At 39.5% G+C, this 21,610-nt stretch overlaps 2 long non-coding RNA genes across 2 annotated transcripts; one reads left to right on the plus strand and one right to left on the minus strand.

Annotated features, from left to right (window-relative positions):
- Window positions 1–1,085: 1,085 nt before the first annotated feature.
- On the minus strand, window positions 1,086–5,672 carry LOC132666660 (uncharacterized). Its single transcript, XR_009604766.3, has 3 exons — window positions 4,776–5,672; window positions 3,354–3,507; window positions 1,086–2,740 (listed from the first exon to the last, which is right to left on the minus strand). It is a non-coding gene; the product is annotated as an uncharacterized LOC132666660 (long non-coding RNA).
- On the plus strand, window positions 4,455–10,752 carry LOC132666661 (uncharacterized). The gene is made up of 3 exons (XR_009604767.3): window positions 4,455–4,532; window positions 8,548–8,939; window positions 10,618–10,752. It is a non-coding gene; the product is annotated as an uncharacterized LOC132666661 (long non-coding RNA).
- Window positions 10,753–21,610: the final 10,858 nt, after the last annotated feature.

Here is a 21,610-nt window from a genome sequence, read left to right on the forward strand (position 1 = left end):
GAGATGGTGAGAGGGAATCCCAAGCAGGCTCTGTGCTGTCAGTACAGAGCCTGATGCAGGGCTTGAACACATGAAATGTGAGATCATGACCTGAGCCCAAATCAAGAGTCCAACGTTTAATGGACTGAGCCGCTCAGGCATTCTGGGAGGAGGAGATTTTAGAATAATGGCAACCGACTTTTGTTGGCCATTCCCTTCGTTTTCAACAGGGGGCACAAGCAAATGAATAGATGTATTTCTTCTGTCACCTTTACCCTAACTGAGCACTTGGAAGAGTGTATTTTAGAATAGGGATAGCTACCTTATTTGTAAAGATTTTGGAATGATTGGATGTTTGGGGATCATGTGATTCTGGAGGCATATGAATATATCGAGAGCTGTTCACATCACGGGCACTGACTGGGGTGTATTTTCACTCAACATCCATTCAACAAATGCAAAAAAAAAAAAAAACAAACCACACACACAAAAAGAATCTCAATCACCTTTGGGCATCTTTTATGGAACTCTGGATAGAGGTTCTAAATATATTTTAAACTTTTTTTTTTTTTTTTTTTTTTTTTTTTACTGCCTCTGGATTCTGAAGGGAGTGTTCCAACACTTTTAGTGTGAGTGTTTGCCACTCATTCATGGCCATTTTTCTTAATCCTCTTTTTATAGTTTGTATTGAAACAGTTCTCCAGCCTGTGTACATATTACACACTGCTAAGGACCAGAATCGGCAGGTCTTGGGAATAGGGATCGTCTTCATTTTGGGAGGTTTATCGCTATTCATGCTTGAAACTGTCAAAATAACAGTTTAAGGAATTCCAAAAAAAGAATGGACGAAAGCTAGGATGAAGTGCAATCTGAAGGCCGTATAACATTGAGATTTGGAAGGTATCATGGCGGTTAAGAAGCAGGGCTCTGGAGTCACAGCATTTGGCTTCCAATCCCTACTTCGCTTCTCTGTGTGCATCAATTTTCTTATACGTAAGATAGAGATGAAAATAATAACTGTCTTGTAGCTGTTAGAAAAATTAGATAAATTCATGCAAAGTAATAAAAATGGGCCTGAGGAAAATAATAATGCCTTAATTAACATGTTTATTATCAGCTTAAAGAGCTAGGTAAGAAATGAAATGTACTGTGTGATATTTTGTAAACGGATATCATTGAACAAGAAGATTAAAAGTACATTGAAGGCATATACATGAGAAGGTATAATAACAGTTATAATAACCTATTTTAGATAATTGACTTCTAGTCACTTAAGAAATATTACTGAGTACTTACTATGGACCAGGCATTGTAAGCTATTGAAAGACATAGTCCCCATTTCCTGCCAAGTAGGCTATAGAGAAGGGAGAAGACAAACCCTAAGAACAATGCTGTGAGTAAATGCTTTGGCAGAGATGAGAGAGGAAGGGACTTCGCAGGCAATTTAGCGTGTGTTCCAGACTGTAAGGTAGAAAGGCAAGAAATGACAAAGAGGCTTCGCGGTCATATTAAGTAGTTTGGTTTTGAACCTTACTTGCGGAAAGCATTTGAAGAAAATTTCTTCGTTTCATGGTCTACCCTGGGGGAAAAGAATGGAGGAAGACACAGGCGAAGGCAGGGAAACCACTTAGTTTGGTATTTCAGGAATTCATAATCTGGGAAGGAGCCAATTGGTCTGAACAAAGAGTGGAGTTGAGACAATGAACCGGCAGAAGATTTGAGGACATTAAGATGGAAAAATATATGTAGAATGTTGTCACAATTGGGCTGAAAGCTTAGGGAAGAGGGAGAAGTACGGAATATACCCCTGAGTCACCTGATGTAGTTAACTGGATGGTCGACTATGTCACTAATCAAGAGGAAGATCATGGGAAGATTGGGTAGATTTGGGTAAGAAGCATACTGTTTCCGGATTTGCGTCAACTTAGATAAACTGATATGTAAGTTTCCGCAAAATTAGTTTAACTTACAGTAAAATATACTTGTTTGTTCCACAGAAGACAGGTCTGTATTTGGGAGTTATCTCATAAGAATGGTAGTTGTAGCCACAAGAGCCGTATTTTCACCCAAAGGGAGTGGGTACAATGGGACAAAAACAAAGGCTGATGATGAAGTCCTGAGGAATGTCAACGTTGAACAGATCAAAATAGGAACCAACTGAGAATTGGCAAGAATGACAGCAGCAAATTTGAGATGAGGTGGTGTCGCTGATCCATGGCCTTTGTCATCAGCATCTGGAAAGTCATTGACAATTTGGGTACGGAGTGTCTGAGGGGGTGGCAGAGGTGTGTGTGTCCACAGGGAAGCTATAGATTTAGATCTGAGCACATCTGCCTGCTAGAAGGAAAAGGCGACGTGAGAAGAGTGGACCACGTTTGCAGCCAAATGCAACAGGATCCAGAAAAGAGAGGTGCAGATGTAGGAAAGGAAAGCACGACGGTTCGGGACAGAGTTTGAGGTGTTCTTGACTGACATTCTCCATGAAACAGGAAACGGATGCTTCTCTCCGGGGGATGATGACGAAGGGGATGACGTAGAGGGTTTGAAAGGAGGGTTGACTGTAGTGGTGGTTGCGAAGATGAGGAAAAGGAGCCAAGGAGGAAAGGATCACCTGTCGCCATCCCAAACCCAGATGGGATGGCTTTGTAACGGTGGCACCATCCTCAGGCGGGACTAGAATGCAGATTTCATTCGTAGGCTTGGAGGTCTAAGAAGGTCAATGAGGCAACACTATTTGCAAGCTGTGCGAGCCCTCGGTTACCTGTTGAATGGAACCACTTTGAGTAGCAGAACCCATAGCACCCCCTACCCTGTTGTAGAGTAAACACCCAGGGATAAGTACTTGAGAATTTGGTCATTGCTCTTGTGGAGGGAACCACGTGGCCCCCACAGAGTGTAGACACCTCTGAGTGATCTGCAGCTGGGTGTATGTAGGCTACACCTTCCTAAGCCACGTGACACACAAGCCTTTCTCGAGAAACATCAATTGACTGAAAGAGATTTCACTTTTGAGGTTAGCTAGAGATCATGATGTCTTACCCACAGTGAATGGTTTATAGGCATCATATTAACCCTTTAGGGACACTCAATCTAATAATATCTTTAAATTTGAAGATGAAGCCTTGTAAAGACGTCATAATCACTTATACACTTGTCCTGAGATAGATAGAGAGAGATAGTTATATCTAGCTATCTCTCTCTATCTATCTCAGGACAAGTGTATAAATATATATATATATATATATATCTCCAGAGAAGACTGGAGGTTCAGACAGACCAGGCAGTGTGCTTTGTGCTCTATGATGAAAGCATATTTCAGATTCATATTTTTGTCACATTTTCTTAAACACATTTATAAAATTGATTGCACTCACCATTTTTGTTTTTCAACAAAGGCAGCATCCTCCAGGGAGGCAAGAACAGAGTGCTAAAGGAACAGACGAATCCTAGGATAGAGTCCCAGTCTTATCATTTATTCATGTGTATTATCTAACCAGCCAGGTAACCCCTCAAGCCTCAGGTTTCTTCCTTATTAACAACAAACAAACAAACAAACAAAGGGTTTAACTAGATACCATCACAGTTTCCAGTTCTAAAATCTTTTATAAGATACAAATTTTGCCTTGCCATGGTCAATTTGAAGCGTAGCAGTAAAAGTCCAACAACCAGGAACACCGGCGATCAGGGTAGGTAGCAGAGTGTGGCCATGTATTCTAGAAGGCTAATACACCAGAGTTTTACCCTGCAACAGCATAATCGCTCCTACCAGCATGTTCCATTAAAGCTTGACTTACTGCCAGGGGATTCACCTGCTGACACAGTAAAACTCCTAACTGGAAGCATTAACATTGCAATGTCAGATGGGGGAAAAAATTGTTCATAAATTCCACAAACGTGCGCTGCTTTATTGGGGGTCCTGGTTGCAAGCTCATTATTTATGCTGCGAACGGCAACGCCATCAACATATCCCACTGGGAAATTAGTTTGCAATTTAGAATCGTTTCAAAGTACAAGTGATTCTCAAGTCATTTTCCGAGGTTAAATGAGAACTCTTATTGCTTTCTGTGGGCTCAGAGGGAATTTTTACTCTACGTGTTCCCTCCTCCCCCAGCTTCTGCTGTACTGTCTTGATTTTTCTTTCTTAAGTGTGCTTCGGAGCTAAATCTTTTTTTTTTTTTTTTCTTTTCCCAATTTTGAAAGCCAGTAAATGGAATGGTATCTGTTGCCTTTTCTCACATGCTGGGGCTGTGTTAAATACCTCACTTTTGATTACCGCTTTTATTTGTCCAAGACTCCTGAGAGATCTCCCCTTGCTCTCCAGACCGGATTGTTAGCTAACACAGGAGTGATTTGGGAAGACTGGGTGGCATCCAAGCTAGGGTGCAGTGAATCAAAGACATCATCTCACTGTGTTCTGTCCTTTTTCCTCCAGAAGCCAGGTGTGGGGCCCAGACACGGGCAGATGGGCCGAAGGCAGCCGTGCGTCTATTCGCGGGAAGCACAGATTCAACTTCGCTTATGAGCCCAGAAGCAAGAGCAAATAAATGATGGAGGTAAAAAGGGTTTCACTGACCGTTTCCGCTTTCACATGTCCCCTCTGGTTATTCGATTCTTTCCTTTAGAACTTCCGGAAGCATTTTTTAAAACCTGATTTCCCTGGTAAAAGGTGGGCCTGTAACCTTGCCCCTGGTCTTACCCCAACCTAGAAAAACTGGCCTCCCACCTCCTGATCGGTAATTTTGTAATCTGCTCTTATGCTTAGCGAATAAATAGCATTCTTTTAAGTGTCAGCTTACCCCTTTTTCATTCCCAGAAAGGAAATAAAATAATCCGTAGCGTGAAGATCTTGTAGGATATATATATTTTTTTCCTTTCCTCTGTTCTCAGCAAGTATCTGAAATGCCAAGGTCTGATATTATTAGGGATGATAAACCAAGATGAAGCAGAAAATAAACCAGAGTTGTTAAACCACATCAAGTGGCCCTCCTCTCCCTCTGGCAAGAAGCACTAGAATTTATCTGAAACCAGGATTTCAACATCTCTCTAATGCATTGAGGGAGTGCTTCCATAGGCGACGACTGCAAAGTATACAAACCAAAGGAGATTAAGTGTTTAGTTTCAAAACACATGAACTCACTAGTTTAAACAGAGAAACTACACACAAAGAGTGCAAAGAAACAATGAAAGCGAGAGATCAACAGAGTAAATATCACCTAGAAATACTAACAGTCTTAAAGGTCAGAAATCCTTAGTCAAACTAGAAGAGCCATTCATTAAAAACAATCAGTTACAGGATAACCTGAGAACATCACACTATGAATTCCCTTTAAAAGCAGAAGTTGTTCAGCTAAAAGCTATTAGCTGTGTGCCCTAGGGGTAACTAAATAGAGCAGGTAACAAACAGAAACTAAAACCCAAAGAAGCCAGAAAATAGGTGCCCTGGAAACTGCTTAACACAGAACTTCAAAAGCACAGGAGAAAGGCTTCTGTTGTGAGGATATCTATCCCGAGGCACCAGTGGGTAATGCATGGAAGAAAAAACAAATTCAGCATTCCTGAGCGAGTCTTCACGGTTGAAACCGGCTTTCAATGTTTTCCTTGATTACAGATCATTCGTCTTTTTCTATCACTATTTGAATGTGAAAATATTGCAAAAATAATCCCCTTTCAGGGCGCCTGCGTGGCTCAGTCCATTAAGGGTCTGACTCAAGATTTCCGCTCAGGTCACAATCTCAGAGCCCCACATGCGGCTCTGTGATGATATCACAGAGCCTGCTTGGGATTCTCTCTCCCTCTTTCTCTGCCCCTCCCCCCCCCCCCACTTGGACACATTCTCTCTCTCTCTCTCTCTCTCTCTCTCTCTCAAATTAAATAAACATTAAAAAATAATCTCCTTTACCTTCAAGCTTTGGAAGAGGCAGATATTAGATTGGTTTCGGGTGTGGGATTTTTGGTCTTTTTTAATGTCACGTACACTTTATAATTTGTTAGCACCTATATTCAACTCACCTTGGCCTTTGCTTGGTGAAATAATGTTAGATATGATGGAAGCTTAACATCTTTGAACCCTTAGAACACTCAAGTGGATGGTATTTCCAAAGACATTACTCATGTCTCCAACATTTCTTTCTCCTAGACTTTCATATTACAATTTTGACTTTTAGGTAGCACGCTAATTATTTACCACGAAAGCCCCAAATCTTCTCACAGGTATGGAGACAGGCCAAACCCATTAAAACCTTCCAACCCTCAAGACAGTGTCTTATTATATTTTTTTTAGGTTTTATTTACTTATTTTGAGAGAGACGGAGACAGCACGAGTGGGGAAGGGCAGAGAGAGGGAGAGAGAGAGAATCCCAAGCAGACTCCATGCTGCCAGCTCAGAGCCTGATGTGGGGCTCAAACCCACGAAGCCGTGGGAACATGATCTGAGCTGAAACCAAGAGCTGGACGCTTACCCAGCTGAGCCACCCAGGTGCCCCAACAGTGTCTTATTATTAAGGCAACTTCAGAGATTCCCACATGTTGAATGTTTCATGAAATCGTGAGTAGTTTATTAATTAGTGTCCTACGGTGTGGCCAAAAAAAAAAAATGCAGTAGGACACGCATTTTCCATTTTCATATACATTATTTGAGCAAGGGAAGGATTAATTCTTCAGAAGATGGATTCAACTTTTAGTGTCTCGAAGTTGTCACCTACTTTGACTCTGTAATGGAGCTTTCCTTGGAAGGTCAATCAGGAATTGCAAAAAATGGGAAGAAATATTTCTTTCTTCCTTTCCTCTCTCCCCAACATGTTGAGCTTTGATCAAGAGCCGTATTCTCAACCATGTGCCAAAGAGATATTTCTCTACCTAAAGTAGAATCCGAATGATTATATAACCAGATCCTTGAAAATAATTCCATGGAGGCAAAATCCACTGCAGGTCAATGTTCTCTAGATCACTAAAACCTAGTGTGATGGTACACTTGCAGGTGAACTTTTATTGAAACCAATAAAAACTCAATGACCATGGGGCAGCAAGAGAATCATTCTCACATCAGTGAGTTGGATGAGGGGCTGAAAATGCTGGTGAAAGTCAGGAATCCTCTTTTTTTTTTTTAAACGTTTATTTATTTTTGAGAGAGACCGAGGGGAGAGGCAGAAAGAGAGGGGGACAGAGGATCCATAGCAGGCTTTGCACTAACAGTGGCAAACCCAATGTGAGGCTCGAGCTCACAAACCGTGAGATCATGACCTGAGCCAAAGTACGACACTCCATCGACTGAGCCAACCAGGACCCCCCCCCCCTCCCTCTTTTTCTTCTTTTTTCGAGTAAGTTTCATGCCCAACTCAGAGCCCAGCATGGGGCTTGAACTCATGACCCTGAGATCAAGACCTGAGCTGAGATCAAGAGCTGAGGCCTAACTGACTGAGCCACGCAGGCGTTCCATGAATCCTCCTCTTTAAAAGGTAAATTTCTTCCTAATTCTAAACCTAAGTGTAAGCTGACCTTTTTTTTTTTTTTTTATGTTCATTAGCATTAGTAAACCATCTCTTTAACAACTCAAGCATTTTGTTTCTGGTTATGAATGTGTAATTTCTGGGGATTATTTATTTTCACATTAGACATAATCCTACGTTTTGAAAGTTTGCTTCGTCGTCCTGAAATCTTTCACCAGTGGGAAAGGCAGAAAACATGGCATACACATCCTCTATCTGAAACATGAATTTCCATCGGCCGTGCCTTCATTCTCTGGCCAATCCTGTGGTCAGGCCTCTGGAGCACAGACATTGTACACAAACTGCCTGATTATGAGGTTCTCAACAATCAAAGTGATTTTTTTTTTTTTTAAGGACCACATAATCGGTCTCAAAACCTGCTGTTCCAGCAGACATGCACATGGCCGTGGATCTGGACGGAACAATGAGGTTGTAACATCTTTAGTGCAAATTGTTGAAATAAGGAGTTGAAAAAACACAGAGCTACCCTTTCTTCATCTGGTGTTCACAAGTCTGTCCGTGTCAGCAACTCCGTCTCAAGACGGTCAAAACGGAGCTCTTGAGTTGACCTCATTCCCTCCAAAGCTTGCTGCCCCTGCCACTCGGGGAGCAACATTTTTGTGAATTTTTAAAAGTCTTATTTCTGAGGGCAGAGAGTAGAGGAGAACATAAATGTACTGCTACGCTGATTAGTTTGGCTTTCTCTCTTCCTTTTTTAAGTTTCTTGGAAATATGGTGGCCCTCCCTGTATAGCTTTTTAAAGACCTCCTGTCTGCACGCCCTTGGAAAATGAAAAAGAAAAAAAAGAAAGAAAGAAAGAAAGAAAGAAAGAAAGAAAGAAAGAAAGAAGGAAAGAAAGAAAGAAAAGCCAAAGCAAAGTCTCTGTGGCACATGGCCAGATTTGGCTTTAAAAAGTTGCTAATTTTGGACTCACTTCTCTCCATTAGGGCAGGGTAAGAATTATGCACACAAGGCTGAGGCTTGTCTCTGCTTAGAAAACATCTGCATTCAATTAGAAATATGCCTGAGTGTCGTGTTAATTCTGCAGAACCAAACAAAGTCATTTTTGTTTAAACTCTTTCAGGACTATGAGGATGAGCGGTTACAGGAGAAAAAGGAAGAAATAATAAAAGGCAGTAAAACAAAAGTGCCGTGTGGCCCTGGAAGGAACTGAGGAGGCAAATAAGAAAATCCTTCTCCTTGAGAATATAGACCCTGCAATTTTCTTCCAGAATTCTCTCCCCTGCCATTTCTCTCTGGGGGATTGGAGGTGGGAACAAGCCTACCCTGTCCTCTAAAAATGCCACTTTGAAAGCAACGGAACATTCTCCGGATTCCTCCAAAATGAATTTGACCGAATAGTTGATGTGTTTGGCAAATGAGCAGTAGCGTTTTATTTTTTAGTTTTGTGGAAAGCCAAACAAATCAAAATGGGCTACCGTATTTGACGATTTCTATAGACACGCACATCTTGCGGTGAGAACGCCGCACTTGTTTACGTCGGTAGCACCGATTCGCCTGGAATTTGAGTTTCTCTCTTTCACAGAAGTCTGTGGCTAACCATAGATCTAATTTTCACAGAGGTACATTCGAACTGCATGTTGGTAAAAGCGATGGTCCCAAGAGAAGGGGGCTTCATTCATTTCCTTGAGCTTTTAAAATTAGGTCTTACTTACCGTAGGTCAGGTAGGGAAGGTAGAGGCAGACCCTATTTTTGTTTCATAGTATTGAGGGATAGGACTTAGTCCTCAATCTGCAGCACCACAGAGTTGCCCTCAGGTTCTTTCTGGCAGGTAAAAATGTTTAAGTCCCTGCCATTTAATCCTTATCAAAATGCAGGCTGTCAAGAGATGTTTGCGGATATAGGCTCGATGGGCATGCTACATATTTATTCTTTCATGTATTTTGACTCTATCTTTGGATCAAACCAAAGAACTGGGCATGGAACCAAAATGTTTGGCACTATCTCTATTGGTTTTCACTAAACTGTCCAGTAACTTCATGCCAGTTGCCTGTATAGAAAACGCCGTAAGAAACTGTCCAATAAAATGTGCCGTTATACTCACTGTAGGATTATTTCTATTACGTTTTCCCATACTCGTGTATGAGAATCCATGAAAGAGATCTCTCAGATTTTTAGTTTGGGGTATTTTTTTCTTGAAATATGGTTTTCTCTGCTGTTTTTATTTGTAAGTCTTAGGAACACTGTGATTCTTGTAACTGAGATGAGTTCCCTTTTTGCTTTAACTGCTAAAAGCTTTGGGGCCAAATCTGTAACTTGCCTTTGGTAACTACAGTGTCCATTACATATATTTATACTTCTATATATCAAGGGGTTTATTCGAGTATAACCCATATATTCCCCCTTACTCTGTCTCTCTCAACCTTTGGTTTTTTTTTAATCTTTTTTTTAATATTTATTTTTGTAAACTCTGACAATTCCTTTATGAAATACGTCTGGGAGTTTATAAATCAGTAAATGAGTAAAGCTAAATGAAACCCTGAAATTGAAGAGCAGGACTATGTAACCTAATCCTTCCTTGTGGGTGCTTGCTATGTAATCGTTTCCTGAAAATATTTAATTTTTGTCTGATTTTTATGCCATGCCATTTTTTATTTTGCATCCCAAATGTTTGAGAGAATAAGATGAAAAAGACCATTTTGAAGGCATAAAGAAACTCAGGTAGAACATCTGAAATGGTTACATAACTGACAAAGAGGACATAAAAGAATGGAAAAGAAATTAAGATACTTGACTTTAAGGGGGGGAATGATCACAATGAAATTAAATAATAATATTCAAGATGTCAGCCATCTTGACAACTGTTTTCTATGTCTTTAGAAAGTAAAACCTATGTAAAAATAAGAAGAATTAAGCTTCAAAGTCTGAAATGAACATTGGGAAGGTGGTGCTGTGTGCTTAAATAATATTTTACTCAAGAATTTTATGCTGGAATTTAGCCATTACCTTCTGTCTTATCTCTATTTGCTCAAGTCATGCTGGTATTATCACCATATTTATAAGCATGAATGAAGTGTAAAACTCAAGCACCAGAAAGTTAAAACAGTCACATTATTCTGCTTGTTTTCAGATATGTGAAGATAGGACCATCTCTTGACCAGCGGTCCAAACTGATTTTTCTTTGTTCTTCAGGAACAAGAAGAAGATGGGGATGTAAGCTTTAGCCTAAATAGAAAAAGAAGAAGAGAAAGAAGAACGAGGAGGAGGAGGGGGAGGAGAAGGAGAAGGGGAATTGTAAAGATTAAATGTAAAGCTCGTGTTTTTGTATCTGCTTTATTGTGCCTATCCTGTCTTTAGATTTTAGAGTTGCAGAGATATCTTTATATTAATACATATGTATTAATTTATTTAAAAATAATAATAAAGGCAGAGATGAAACCAAAGGTCAGGTCCATATTGTCAAACTCCTCTGGGACTCCCCTACACGGGGTATATTTTCATCCAATGGCACGAGACAGAGAGCCCAAGTGGCAGTTGGCCAAGCCTACATAGATGACCAAAAATGCCAGAAGCCAAAGGTTCCCTCCATTTTGTCCAGTCAAAAAGGACTGTTCTATTTCCCACCAAAAATTCCGTCTGTCTTCCTACTGTCTCTCAATATTTTATTAAACATTGAAATGAAAAGTAACAATGGAACATCAGCCATTTAACTTGTTCCAGAGTCCACAAGCGCTGGTTCTATGCCACCCTAACTCCATTTCCATATGATATAAAAGGGTTTTTTTTGATAAAGAATTAATTGGTGCATACAGAAAGAGCCATCGCACCTCTTAACGCGGAAAGTGGTTTTAGTAGACAGTTATTTAAATTTGGCTCTTTGTGGAGGCTGGGGCAGCCACAATAAGCTCTCACTGAAGTGATTTATCCTACTTCCTCTCCATCAACAATTTGGGAATTATTAGCTAGTAATTGTATATGTCCCTTTATATTTTTCAAGGAATACTTATATTTCATCACGGATCCATAGGAACACAAAAGATTTTACATTTATGGAGAAGGGTAAGAAGAGTCGGGGGAAGAAAGTTGAGAGACAAGAGGATGTCAAATCTTTCATGGTTTCCTATGTGGATTTTTTTTGTCACGAGTTGCTCTAAATTTGTCGTTAGATCCCAAGTGAGTACTACCTGGGTAAATTATGGCTTACGTCGCCCTCCACTTGAAATGAAAAGCAGATTGCATTGCAGACTTGAATTATCCTCCAATATTGCGTGATATATGATCCATCTTGATGGGAAACTATTGTATATATTTCATAGTTATGATTTCCAAGGTATCAGACTCCTCATTATCTCCCCGTGCTAGCCAGCTATAAATGCCAAAACACTCTAGCTTCCAGTATGTGCTTTTGAAACTTATAGTTCTGTGCTCTGTGTATGTTTAGCATTTTATGGTGCTGCATAATATAGAAATGTCATAATGCTTTATCAAAACCCCAGCCAGGCTATTGACAGTATAGGTTTCATTTAATTCCTGGATGCAGCAGCCGTTCTCTGGTATTTCCTGTATAATACAATAAACACCAAATGCAGTGCTTAAGATGAATATTTAAAAAAATCAATCAAGCTTGAAATTTAATTTTATATAATTGGCTTGCTATATTCTAACAAAATTGAATGACATAAAAGTTTTACCTACCCTATATAATTTCGTATTTTCTTCAATCATAAAAAATAGATTTTTTTCTCTTTTAACTTCCTTTGATATGATCTTTTAATTTACTCAGCTTATTTAACCCTCTCTTATATAGGTTAAGAAAAGCGTGTATCATCAACGCAGGGTAGTAATCACACGTGCGATGTAATTGTACATCAGCCACTCTATTCATGCTTTGTTTCGACTATGAATGTCCAAGGCAACTAAAGCACCTGAAGAAGCCTTTGGTGCAGATGGCAAGAACTGACTATTTTTTGTCCATACATTTCTGGAATTGGCTGAGCTAGAAGATATATACATCATCTCTTCTGCTCCCCTAGAACCTTTTGGAATTAGGCATCCCACATTGGGCTCATCCTCTGATAGAAAGGAGCCACCAGTCTGACCCACACCACAGTGAATATTACCGATGCCTCTGGGAAAGAGCAAATAGGTCTTAATGAAAAAATGCCAAAGCAGCAACAGCAGGTGGCTTATGAGCAGACTACAGTGGGGAAATACATTTTTTAAATGTAGTTGGTATGTCTGGTAGAAAAAATAAGTCTGTGTCAGTAGAAGAATACCCATATAGAAACCCCAAAGAGTTAGAACCTTATGTGTGTTTCTGATTTGCTAACATTTATGATTTAGTATGCTGATATGGCTGTGTTTCCATACCCAGCTGAGTGTACCACTGTATTTTTTCCTAAAGTGAAAAAGAAAAAAGAAAAGCACATTTACAAAAACAATGTTACCGTTGCTATTTCACCATCATACCACATAGTTACTTTGCTGGTGTTTTCTCTCTCTTCATGTCTCTCGAGCAGTAATATCACCATAAACTTATACCCAGAAATCACAAGACAATGAAAATTCAAACATGTTGAGTCTGACCGGTGACTCAATCAAACATTGCAGACTAAAGCTAACATATTCGTGGCAGGTAACGAACACATCTACCTGCCAACCCTAAATACAGTAAACTCTTAGAATTCTCCTCTTTAATGCAGAAAGTAAGTTTGAAAGTGTCATTACTCTAGGATCTTTTTGAAATCCTGAGAATCAAAACAGGGTTCAAAGTTCTTCCAACCCATTTTGTATTATTATCTAAGATGGGTCAACCATTCAATTGGCTGGTACAGCGAAATGTGGGTTGCAATGTTTTTCTCAGAATGAAAATTTCTGTGATGATCCAGACAAACTAAATGAGTTTATGGAGCTAAAACAATAGCCTCAAGGTAAGCGGCTTGTCCAAGCCTCTAACGGTATCATGAGACAAAACCCTTTGAGAAGCAAAATCCACATACCTCCCCCCTCACAAAGATTTTGTCCTGACCAGCATCACTAGCAATCCCAAGAGCCCATGTTTCTGATTTATTTAATTAAGGAAAATTCTAATTTAGCTGTAAGGGCTTGAATTGAAAGTCTGCAATTGAAAATTCTAGATAAAATGGAAAGAACTGTGTACAGACCTTTGTATGAAAATCATTTTCTCTCCACTGACTTCACGTAGCTGTTTTTGGACTCACTGGGAATGTCTCAGTTTTTCCCATGTATCTGATTCACATTCAGATTAATCCTGCTGTTGTGATTTATGATGCCCTCGGTTTCATATTTACTGCTAGCTCAAACTAATAAGCTCTCTCTGGACCAGTGCCATAACACGAGGTCAATGCCTAGTTAATCACGCCATTGTTTTCCCATATATGTTGCCCTCTGAATTATCTACAATGATAATTGATTAAAAACACATCTTGTATGATGTCATTTTTTTAAAAAGGGAACACATTCAATTTTTCAAAGAAAACTTGCTTTGGGTTTGTACAAGACTCTTCTTGAACATCTTAAATCACTTTATTAAATACATTCTGTGCTCATCAAAATATATATATATATTTAGAATCAGCATTTGTCACCATTAAAGTTTCTTTTGAGTCTCCACAGTGCTTTGAGTTCCAAATGTCAGTAAGAACTAGATCATATCATACCATAAAGAGAGAGGGAAGTGTATTGACAGTTTTATTTTTGACATAGTATTTCATACTCCATAAATCTATTCTTCATATTCTACATTTTATTGAGAGCAACAGTTTTTCTGTTAATCACCTTAAAATGTTCAGGGTAACAGCGTTACAACATAAGACATTATATGTACCACTGATTTCTTCAGCACCGAGACTAATTTCGATGATATCTCTCCACACATAGCATAAATACTGTTTTCCACCCTTAAGAGAATGCCTTATCTTCTTTTACAATTTTCTACTATATTCAGCAGATCCTAAAAGGAGAAAGTCAGTTTTGGACGCATCTTTTCCAAGCAATCCTGACCATACCAAATGCTACAGTTATACACAAGAAGTTAAAGATAGCGCCAAAATATTAAGCCAGGAAGCAAAAGGTTTTAGATCTATTTCTGACTTTGTACACCCTGACCGTGGAAGAGTTGCCTTGCTTTGGGATCTTACATCCTTAAGAGTAAATATAACCTCTGTGTGTTGACAACCCCAAATATATTATGCTGTAAAGACAATTACGAAATTTAGCCACTGACTGCCAGAAATGATCAGATCCATGAATACTGTGTGGTCGGTTTACTACGTTTATATTGTTTACATGGCACATAATTAAAAGAACAATATTCTATTGGCCTAGGGGTCTTCAGAAGTGCCTCGAACGAATGTTTTTTTTTTTTTTTAACATTTATTTATTTTTTGAGAGACAAAGAAAGACAGAGCAGGAGCAGGGGAGAGGCAGAGAGAGAGGGAGACTCAGAATCCGAAGCAGGCTCCAGGCTCTGAGCCGTCAGCACAGAGCCGATGTGGGGCTTGAACTCTCGAACCATGAGATCGCGACCTGAGCCGAAGTCGGACTCTCAACCGACTGAGCCACCCAGGGGCCCCTTGAACAAATGGTTTTTAAATCAAAGTGAGGAAATTCTTTTTGGAAAGGAGGTGCAACATGAGGAGGATGTGGGAAACATTAAAAAGAGCAAATAGAGAAGATCTATGCAGACGGTACTGGGAAGATTCCATTAGGAAGGCAATGTGGGCTCCACTGTTGGCCATTTCTTTCATTTATTTATTTTGCATCACGTCCATATTCCCATTTGCCATTGCTTAGTTTTGTAAAACCTATTAGCGCTGGGTAAGCCAGTAGTCATAGGCAAACACTGATTGCTAGTATCAGTGTCTACTTTCCCTTATTTGACTTTGTTTTACCTGCAAAATGACTTTAAGGGATTGATGGCTAAAATGATTCTATGTCAATGGCTCCATGCGCTCTGCATTGCCATGGCTATAGCAAACCCATTTCATATTACGAAGTCTTTTAACTTGAGGCTCATAACACGAAACCACACATACCACCATGCAATTGCTATCCTCTTTCTACTGAGTTCTCAGTTAAATCCTCATATTCCCAGGGAACTGGGCAAATGTGTCTCCAGGCTTCCACCCTTCTTATTGCCTCCACAGAAATTCTTTAAATCTCAATTTACTATGTCGATCATTCAGTCCAAACCCGAGTTATGTCACCCCTGAGATGAATCACCTGGGAACTTCGGTTTCAGTAAATCTGAGTTCGAAGATGATCTGTTCTACTAATTTCAATGGATTACTTGAGATTTGGAGGCCTCGGGGATTTCCTGATTAATAAAGAGAACAGGTTGGGTTGAATGATTGCTAATGTCCAGTCAATTTAACATTGCACTGATAACATTCTTTGCTAAAGTTTTCCTTCCTCCTTTTATCTCTATTTTGTAACATGAGCCTACCAATCATACCCACCTGCATCTATGCTAAAAACATAGCATGGCCTTTTCTGTTGTCTACAACCAATCCATCACTAATTGGGTTACTTTAAACTTCATGGTATAGCTAGTACTTGTGCCTAAAATATTAGGTTCACTCTCTGATGGGTTCACATTTAAAGGCATCATCCCTATTTTGTGCCCCTGGCTAGCTCTGAGGAGTACCCTAATCCACATTGACCAACTGACCTGCTCTCCATCCACCAGCACTGCACTCATTGACTGGGTCCACCTTTAAGAGTCAGAGGCATGTCTGCAGAACTTCTGACTTTCAAGGCTGTCCCAGCATCTCATATCTAAATGTAATTACTCGATCCGACTTCCAGAGTATAGTTAAAGTGACAGCTTTTTCCTCCTAAACCTTGGTGAATTCAATAGATAGCGAATATTCAAGTTATCCCCTAGGTTTTGTTATGAAATTCAAGAATTTTAAGCAAACGTGGCTCATAGATTACCCTTTCGTGAGTCTTGTCCAACTCTGTAGGAATATCTAAGTGCTACCTCACTGGTCAATGGCACATCACTTAAGCAGAACCCATAATCCAATGTAAACGTGAATAGCTTTTTCTTTATTAAAACATAATTTTAAATTCAACAAGTCATCAGCTTTTAAGCTTCCTTAAAAGCATGGGAGAGCCCAGCACAGAACTAGGACAAGGATGGCTATGAATCCACTGATAAGGACTCAGGCCAGATTCTGCAGAATAAGTGAGTCAGCAGAACATCCCAGGCTCTGAGACTTTCTATTCCTTGCCATTAAAAATCTTGCTCAAAACAAATATTATTCACCAGTCATTGGCATGGTTCTTTCTGCCAGTTTCTCAAGTTTCTGTTAGCAATTAGCTTGTATCAGTGGTTCCAAAGCCTGTTTATTTGAAAATCCCACAGCAATTTCCAAGTCCCCAGGGTTCCAGTTTCACTTGTGGAACTAGAAACTTCGAATTAATCCAAACTCGGCCACCATCAATCTTCTCCACACTTCCAGAAATGACTTGGACTTCTTAAGAAACAGGGGCTCTTTAGAGGCTGGGTATAATACTCCCAGGCTGCAAATGCAGAAAAGATTCTTTAAAAATTTCTTCTAGCTGGTGAACACATATCCAGACTCACAGAACTGTTCTTTCTCTCGAATATAGAGCCCCAGCAGCACATTCTCCCTTGTACAACGATTTTGACCTCAGTGTAAACTCCACTATATCTTTTTTTGTTTTTTTTCTCACGTGTGTGTGTGTATTGGTGTGTGTTTTAATGTGTGTGTGTTAGTTTATATGTGTATGCATGTGTGCACATATGGATGCGTGTGTGTGTGTGCTTTTGTTTTGTTTCTGGTGTTTGAGGATTGTCATGCCTCGAGAAGTTTGCCAACCCCACCAACTCCTTTTTCTGTACAGTCTTTTTCCACAAATTGAAAAGTCTGATAAAAAAAGAAACTCTTGACTCAAGCCTAGTGTAATAATTTGAATACGAGGTAAAACTGAGAACTTTTAAGTTTACAACCCAAAGGTTAGACCTCATTATTTACCCAAATATAGCTGGGGTTCATGGTTGCTGAGTGCACTTGCTTTCATAGGAGCACAGCCAGTAAGACAAACATTAAAATTGAATCATCGGATTTTAACATTGAATCTCAAGGACATACTGAAGTCCTAGTACAAGTATGGGCAATGCTAATGCACAGAATAACATCTCTCTCCATCAATGTCTCCCCAAACAGCATTCACCTGAAATTCTAAAAGTCCCTTGCTTACCATTAAATTCCAGTCTAGAGGATTCTTACCTACAACCAGTACAGGCCATTCTTATTTCTCCTTTCTCTCTCGTTAAGCTTGTTCTAATGTATATTAACCAGGCCTCGATAACTGATTTTTTTTCCTTATTAAGTAGAATATTGCACATATATTTATGTCATCTTAACATCCCCCTAAAGTCTCATTCTATTACAGAATCATTAGCCAGCCCATATTCCATCATCTCAAAAGTCCCAAATTTCATCGTCTAAAACAAGTGTGGGTATAATCTACCCTGAAGCACGATTCCTCTCCACCTATGAACCTGGAAACTTAAGATATAAGTTATCTTTTCCCAAGATACAAAGTTGGAAAATGCATAGGATAACAGTTACACGTATTCTAATTCAAAATGAGAGAAAAAGGGTCCAAAAAACAAAAAACAAAAAAAAACTAAGACTCAACGGTCCCAAACAATTTCAAAATCTAGTCAGTCAGACTCCATTGGGTTTCAAGTCCAAGGAACAATACCATGTGACATACCTCCACCTTGGGGGCGGGGGGTGGTCATTCTCACTTTTTTATGAAAATCAATGAACACAATACACTTTATCAACAGAATTAAAAACAAAGCATACATGATTATCTTGAATGAAGCAGGAAAAATTATCTGACAAAGTCTAACACTGTTTCATGATAAAAATGTTCAAAAAATTAGAAGTAGAACAAAACCTCTTTAATTCACAAGGACTGTCTATGAAAAAACCACAGTTAATGTCACACATACTGATGAAACACCACACACTGTCTCCCTAAGATCAGCAACAAGCCAACGACGTCCATTCTTGCCGCTTCTATAAGGCCAGAGTAATTGGACAAGAAAAAGAATAAAAGCTTTTCTGACTGGGGAACTATCTTGATTTGCAAATGGTGTTCTCTTGTATGTAGAAATCCTAAGGAATCCGCTGAAAAATCATTAGAACTAATGAATGTATTCAACAAGGTTTCAGGATACGAGATCAGTGTACAACGATCAATTGCATTTCAGTACACCAGCAACGAATAATCAGAAAATAAATTAAGAGAGCAATTGCATTTTAATAACACCAAAACGAATATAATTCTCAGAAATCAATTTTACTAAAGAAGTGCAAGTCTTGTACACTAAAGACTATTAAATATCATTAAAAACAATTAAAGAAGATAGAAACCATTGGAAATACATCCCATGCTCAGGTTGGAAGATATTATTGCTAAAATGGTGATAGTCTAAAATGGTGATAGTCGCCAAGTGGACATACATATTCAGCACCGTCCCTACCGTCCCTACTAAAATCCCAGCTGGGTTTTGTTTTGTTTTGTTCTGCTTGTTTGCTCAAGAAATTGACAAACTGATCCTAAAATTCACATGAAAAATCAGGAATCCAGAATAGGCAAACTATCTTGGAAAAAAATGGAAGATTCACAATTTATTGTTTTAGAACTTACTGTATAGCTACAGTGTCATACTGACAATGTAGTACCGGAGGAGATTGAGAATCAGGAAATAAAACCATACACGAATCACTAGTTTATTTTTTGACAAGAGTGCCAGAACAATTCAAAGGAGGAAAATCTTCTCAATGAATTGTGCTGGGAACCCTGTAGATCCAAGTGCAAAAGAATGAAGTTGTGACTCTTTTTTTAAATTTTTATTAAAAAAAATTTTTTTTTTTAACGTTTATTTATTTTTGAGACAGAGAGACACAGAGCATGAACGGGGGAGGAGCAGAGAGAGAGGGAGACACAGAATCAGAAGCAGGCTCCAGGCTCTGAGCCATCAGCCCAGAGCCCGACTCGGGGCTCAAACTCATGGACCGCGAGATCGTGACCTGAGCTGAAGTCCGACGCTTAACGGACTGAGCCACCCAGGCGCCCGGAGAAGTTGTGACTCTTAATACGCTACGTAAATAAATTAACTTGAATTAGACCATCGCCTCAAAGGAAAGAGATAAAACTATATAATTCTTAGAAGAAAAGGTAAGGATAAATTTTTTTGACTTTGAACTAGGCATCTTTAGATGTTAGGTAGAATATGGAAAACACTGTCGGAGAATACGATCAAAAAGCCGTGACCGCTGACTGACCCGGGAACTGGACCCAGCCACTCCTCAGCCTCTCCCCTGTCCTCCCAATGTACGTTCCATTTGCCTTTCCTGGTCCCAGAGGCTGCTCCAAGGACATAACCTTGAGCTAGTTATGTGGTGTTAAAAACATCTATGTGATATACATGACTGAGTCCAGTTAGGGCCTCTTTATAAACTTTTAAGATGTGGTGGGCAGGTGCAGTGATGCATTTGTCTTGCTGCTCCCCAGACAAGCCTCATATGTAAGTTCCTTTTGTTTTATTAAAAGTGCCCCATTCCATCTTCGAATGACCTGCCTCTGTCTTCAGTTTCTCTCCGCCCTCTTCTCACAGAGGCCAGTTTCAGATTACCTGGGGGGAGTTCCTAGGAGGGTCACAAACCAACAACTATGTGATAAAACAAAAATAGATAATCCAGACTTAATCCAAATGAAATCTTACCATCAAGAAAGTGAATGGAAAGCCCACAGGATGGGAGAAAATATTTGCAAATCATCTATCTTACGATGGACTTGTACCTAGAATATCTGAAGCACTCTTCAAACACACAAATAACACAACAATAAAAAGACAACCCAATTTTTAGGACAAAGGACTTGAATAAAGATGTTTCAAAACCATACCAATGGCCGAGAAATACATTTTAAAAACCACAATTTTAGCGATTAATGCAAATCAAAACCACAGAAGATATATCTTCATACCCATGAAGGATGGCTACTATTGAAAAAAAGACAGATAATAACAAGTGTTGGCAAGGCTGTGGAGAAAATGGAACCCTTGTGTACTGCCAGCATGAATGTAAAATGGAATAGCTCTTTGGAAAACAGTTTTGTGGTTCCTCAAAATGTTAAACATAGAGACACCACATGACCCAGAAATTTCCACTACAAATATTTACACGAGAGAAGTGAAAACCTATGTTCACACAAAGGCTTGAACATGAGTGTCCATAGCAGCATTATTCATAATAGTCAAATGTAGAGTGACCAAATGTCCATCAACCGAAGAATGGATACACAAACTGATAAATTCACACAGTGGAATATTATTCAGCCACAATAATGAAGTAATGATATCTTCTGCAACACGGATGTACCTTGTAAGCATCATGCTAAGTTTAAAAGCCAGATACATAAAGAGCACGTGTGGTAGGATTTCATGTGTATGAAATGTCTGGAAAAGGAAAATCTCATAAAGAAAGAAAGTGGGTCAGCATTTGTCAAGGTCTGAGGGTAGGGGGAAAACAGACATGGGATTTTGTTTGGGGTGATTAAAATGTTCAAAAATTATACAGCAGTGTTGTAAAACTCTAAACTTAAAAACACAAAATTGTACCCCTTAGAAGGACGCATTTCATGGTATGCGAATTCTATCTCCAGGAGACAGTTTTTTACAAAACTCAAATCTTCAAAAGGACGTTATGCCCAGTTATGATGATTTCTTGTAATTGTCGCGTGCATCGGATATCTTCTTTTTGGTTCTCCATAAGCTCCCCCGTTTCCACTATGCTGTACTCCAGGATGCTGAATTCCATGGGCACATTAACTGACTTCATGCCCCCTGGCTTTCTGTTGAGCGAATCAGTGGAGACTCCTGATAGGGCAGAGCAGAACAGGAAGAGAGTAAGGTCAAGGAGTCATCCTGGTTCATCCTGCTGGGCCCCCTGATTGCTCTGTCTTTCCACCGAGTGCCCCAGCCTGCCAAAGGCTCTCTCTCTAGACCCACTTTGTGGGTTCCTGGTCATTGTTTCCTCCCATTACTTCAGGCTTATGGGTGGTAAAGTTTCCTGATGCTGAGTGCTCTGGAATACTGACTTACTTTGGTGAT

Source organism: Panthera onca, chromosome B2, assembly GCF_046562875.1.
Source record: "Panthera onca isolate mPanOnc1 chromosome B2, mPanOnc1 haplotype 2, whole genome shotgun sequence".
NCBI classification, from domain to species: domain Eukaryota; kingdom Metazoa; phylum Chordata; class Mammalia; order Carnivora; family Felidae; genus Panthera; species Panthera onca.